Source organism: Chrysochloris asiatica, unplaced genomic scaffold (assembly GCF_000296735.1).
Source record: "Chrysochloris asiatica unplaced genomic scaffold, ChrAsi1.0 scaffold00005, whole genome shotgun sequence".
Classification (NCBI taxonomy): domain Eukaryota; kingdom Metazoa; phylum Chordata; class Mammalia; order Afrosoricida; family Chrysochloridae; genus Chrysochloris; species Chrysochloris asiatica.
This window is the reverse complement of record NW_006408523.1, coordinates 36,317,734-36,322,934: the sequence shown is the minus strand read 5'-3', so window position 1 is coordinate 36,322,934 and position 5,201 is coordinate 36,317,734. Positions and strand designations below refer to the sequence as shown.

The following is a 5,201-nucleotide window of genomic DNA, read 5'->3' as shown; positions in this document are numbered from 1 at the left end:
CTACTCCTCAGAAACCATATACAGGGTGGCTTTGGGTCAGAGCCAACTCGTCGGCACTTAACAACAACAACAACGATCATAATGTTATAGAAAAAAATAAAATGAAATCTCCTTCTCACATTACATGGCCAGGATATCAGTTGGGTTCATAGAACCAAAGAATTACATGTACTGATGAAGATTGGTGTAGATTGCATCTCAATGTAAAGAAAACAAAAATCCTCAGCACTGGACCAATAAATAACAATTTTATCAAAGGAGAAAAGATTGAAGTTGTCAAAGACTTCATTCTTCTTGGATCAACCATCAACACTCATGGAAGCAGCAGTCAAGAAATCAAACGATATATTGCATTAGGCAAATCTACTGCACAAGACCATTTTAAAGTGTTGAAGAACAAAGATGTCAGCTTGAGGCCTAAGGTGTGTCGGACTGAAGACATGGTATTTTCAATAACCTCATATGCATGTGAGAGCTGGACAGTGAATAAGGAAGACTATAGAAGAATTGATGCATTTGAGTTATGGTGTTGGGGAAGAATATTTGAAAGTGCCATGGCTGCCAAAAGAACCAACAAATCTGTGTTGGAAGAAGTACAGCCAGAGTGCTCCTTGGAGACCAGGATGGCCAAACTTCATCTCTCATACTTTGGACATACTGTCATGAGGAACCAGTGTCTGGAAAAGGATATCATGCTTGGTAAGGTGGAGGATCAAGGAAAAAGAGGAAGACCCCCAGCAAGATGGATTGGCAAAATGGCAGCATCCATGGGGTCAAGTGTAGCAACAATTGTGAAGTTGGCCCAGAACCAGACAGCATTTCATTCTGTTGTGCACAGGGTCACTATGAGTTGGTACCAACTCGATGGCATCTAACAACAACATTGGAGCTGACACTTAACAACAAAGTTCCCAGGAGTTATCAGCACAAGATAGGCAGAACAATGAAGAAGTTTCTGAAAGTCCTCTGACCTCCACCTTATTCCCATATCACTGTGAATCCTCTTTGGCTTTTTTTCTAGGAGAGGCAGTCTTTGCAGGACACACACTCCCTTGACCTCCTGTATATCCAATATACATTAAACCTTGCTTATTTTATCTACCCCTGTCTTCCAGTAATTGGCTGTTCCCTCACAAGGCAGCCCAAGACACCATTTTATGGCAGCAGTATGTTCAAGTCCTAATTAGGGTGAAATTATACTAGAGGAAGGTGGATCCTAAATCAAATATGGCTGTTGGTATAAGAAGAGAAGTTGCACACAGATGTAGACACAAAACATGTAACACAATGTGATGAAGAAGGTAGAGATTGTAGTGATCTGTTTACAAAAGCAAAAGAATGTTAAGGATTGCTATTGAGCCACCAGAAGTTAGTAAGAGGGATCCTCTACTTGCTTTCAGAGAAAACATTACCCTGCCAAAACCTTAATTTCAGCCTTCTAGCTGTCAGACCTTGAGAGAGTAAACTTGTTTTAAGCCACTCAGTTTGTGGTACTCCGTTAAGGCAAAACAAGAAACTACTCTATATTATACAAATAATGCACATTTTAAATTTGTTTTCTGTCTCCTGATGTTTTCAGGAAGTATTTTCATAAGTGCCTTAAGCCATTGTTTACAAAAATAACTCCTCGGGGAAGGAGGGGTTGGCAATTAAACAGAAGATACTTGTTATTTGTGTAAGGATATGGTGATTGTTGCCATGGTTGTTGTGTGCTGTGAAGTGGATTCTGATCCACAGTAACCTTCTAGGAGAGAAAAGAACTGTCTCACAGGATTTCTTAGATTGTAATCTTTATTGGACAAGCACTGGTGTGGCACTGTAGGATAAGCATTGGACTTCTAACCTCAACCACCTCTGGTCAGTGGTTCAAATCCACCATCTGATCCTTGGAAACCCTATACAAGGTTTTTATGAGTTTGAATCGACTCAATGGCACTGAACAACAATACCGATCTTTATAAGAACAGCCCTCCAGGCCACTGTGGGCTCAAGCCACTGATGTTTTAGAGTCCTGGTAGGTTAACTCTGCAGGTTAGTTACTAGATTGATAACCACAAAACTGTCAGTTCAAACCCACCTGCTGGTCCTTGGAGACCCTGTAGAGGGTCACTAAAGGTTGGAACTGATTCGACAGCACATAACAACAATAGTTACCAAAACGTCCTTCAAAAACCAGACAATATGACTAACATTTTCCAGCCAAGTGGTTACACATTAACCCAACTCTGTGGGTTGCTCTGAATCAGAACTGACTCAGTGGCACTTGACAACAACAATTATATTATTTTAACTCATTTTGATGTTGGGTGTGGTCAAGTGGATTCAGATTTATAGTAACTCGTGGACAGAGCTCTGGTAGCGTAGTGGTTACATATCGGGCTGCGAACCTTAAGGTCAGCAGTTTGAAACTACCAGTTGTTCCACCAGAGAAAGAGGAGGCTTCCTGCTAACATAAAGATTTACATACAGGGTCGCTATTAGTCGAAACTTACTCCTTGGCACATAACCACCACCACCACAATGTGAAGCAGTAGAACAACCAGATAGAGTTTTATTTCCTTATACTAGCCAATCACTTCCATTGCAAGTGGTTGCAGACAGAAAGAAAGTGAACCCCATACTTCAGATTCCTTTCAATCCTTGTTAAGTCATCAGTAGCCTGAAGGTAAGCTGTATTGGTGAACTGTGTCAATCAGGAAGTGAAATAATAACAGCATAACTATTTTTGTGCATCATTTCCACAGTTCTAGTTAGATCAAAATGCATGTACTTGAATGAGCTACAAAATACAAATGGCCTGATTTTGCATTTAAACATCGCATTACACAATACAAAGATGCATTCTAATACTGCACTACAAATTAAAAATTTATATTTTTCTTTACTTAAAGTAGTATTAAATATTAAAAACAACAACAACAAACAAACCAAGATAAGTTAAGACAATGACCATGGTAAAAAAGAAAAGCATTATATTGTAAGGCATTTACAGAACTCTTTTTTTCATACCTTTTCTAGATTTTCATTTGGCACTGGGCCCCACATATTATGTAGTTGGCTCTGCATATAGAAGCAGAAGTGGTGCATATTTCTTAGGAGAATTTGGCTGCCAAGAGTGAAAGTAAAGGAAAAGACAACTATACATGCACAATTTATATTTCCAACCTCACTAATTAAATTAAGTCCTTCTTTCTCTCAGGATTGCTTGCATTGACTAAGAGTTGGGGAGAGAACAGAAGCTTAAATTTATAAAACTGCCTGCTCATGAACTGAAATATCAAACATGGAAAAGAAGCATTAACACTTGACATTACTGAAATGATGCTCTCATTACCCATTGGGTATAGCCATGACGTATCTAGCAAACGAGTGTTTTGGTATCACTCACTGGTGGTCATCATTATTCTACAATGGCCAGTCCTGCTCCTACACTATTGTAACTCTTCCTTGGAGAAGATTTACAATATAATTTGTCTGCTCTAATCTCTGAAATGGGTCATAACAAGGTATTCAGTTAATTGATTCAATGATAACACTATATTGAGGGCTGAAATGCACTCATTATCTTATTTTCATTTCCAAATAATGTTTTCCAAATTGTAAAATGGAGCTTATCCATGTTCCTGCACTAATGTAAAATGGAATCATAAAGAAAATCAAATTATAAAATGCATAGAGATATAATAAGAACATACCTCCATGCATTTTATAATAAGAACAGGAATCCTGGTGTGGTGCTGTGGGTTAATGTGCCAGACTACAATGCCATTTGAACAACAAGGTCACTGGTTCAAGCTCACCAGTCGCTCCTTGGAAACCCTTTACAGGGTCGCTATGGGTCAGAAGTGACTTGACAGCACTTAACAACAACAACAATAAGAAGAACAATTCAGCAACACAGAAATGGTTGAAATTTACATTTATACCCTCTTCCTTTATAAAAATTTCATTTAGACATTAAGGTGCAAAGATGCACTTTCTTTGTGAGCAAAGTTCCAATGTGTTGCAATCTAGAGTTGGAAGTTCTAAATCAATTACTTTACCTTTTTAAATTCAAAGTTCTAAAAAATTGAAATTCACTCTAATATCTTATTCCACCCAAACATAGAAAGAGGTTTTTTCATCCCTGGTAAGGAGTTGGGCTTGTCAGAAGTTACAGATTGGATGCTTTCATTATTATATCATTTCTTCAGTTCTTAAAAACTTCCATTGTTTCTATAACAAATGTCTCAAGACTTTATTTTCTAAAAAAATAAACAACTTTTTACTATATATTCAAGAATTATAAACATATCCAAACTCACAAGAATATTAGTATGCAATTCAATAAATTTACAGAAAATGAAAACACACATGTGACCATTAAGAAAAAGAATACCAACAGCACCAACTATCCAACCATCCATATCTTATCTAAGGTGCTACGGCTTTCTCCTCCCTGAAGATAACTATTCTCTTGCTGTAAATCAACAGGTTGGGAGATAATTTGATTAAGGTTCTTTATAGCATCTTCTGTTATTGGCTTTTAAAAAGTGGTCTGCTAAGCTCCTGTCCAGTCTCAGCAGCTGCCAGCACCTGGAACATGAGCATCAGTTCCTTTGGGTGAGGTTGTAGGACCACATCACTCTCTCCAGAGGAGCAAGTGCACCCAGGACACCATGCAACAGTGCCAATCAGCCAACTCTGAGGATGCACAGGACTTCAGTGACATGGAGAGGGCCATTGAGACTCTCATCAAAAACTTCCATCAGTTCTCAGTGGAAGGTGGGAAGGAGACACTGACTTTCTCCGAGCTATGGGACCTGGTCACCCAGCAGCTGCTCCATCTCATGCAAAGCAACTGTGGACTGGAAGAAAAATTTACCAATGTGGGTGGCTGCAGTGATTCCAAACTGGAGTTTGGAAGTTTCTGGGAGTCGATTGGAGAAACAGTCAAGAGTGTGAAGCTGGAGATCCCTTGCCCAGGTAGTTGAGAATCTTCTCCTAGAATTATTGGGGAGATGTTAGGATGAGGGTACCTGGAAGACTGTGAGCCTGGAAATAATACTCTTCTCTCCACCCCCACCTCTCTTCACCTCTACAAGGTTCAGACTCATGACTACCCTCCCAGGGTCTCCAAGCACCTCATTCCTGGGATTTAATGGGCCAGGAGTCCCACAAGAGGGAAGGCCAGGGGGTGGTCTGGGGCCAGCGATGGATGT

At 39.5% G+C, this 5,201-nt stretch overlaps 1 pseudogene; it reads left to right on the top strand.

Moving 5' to 3' along the window:
* Positions 1 to 4,658: 4,658 nt before the first annotated feature.
* Positions 4,659 to 4,973, top strand: LOC102814107 (annotated as a pseudogene).
* Positions 4,974 to 5,201: the final 228 nt, after the last annotated feature.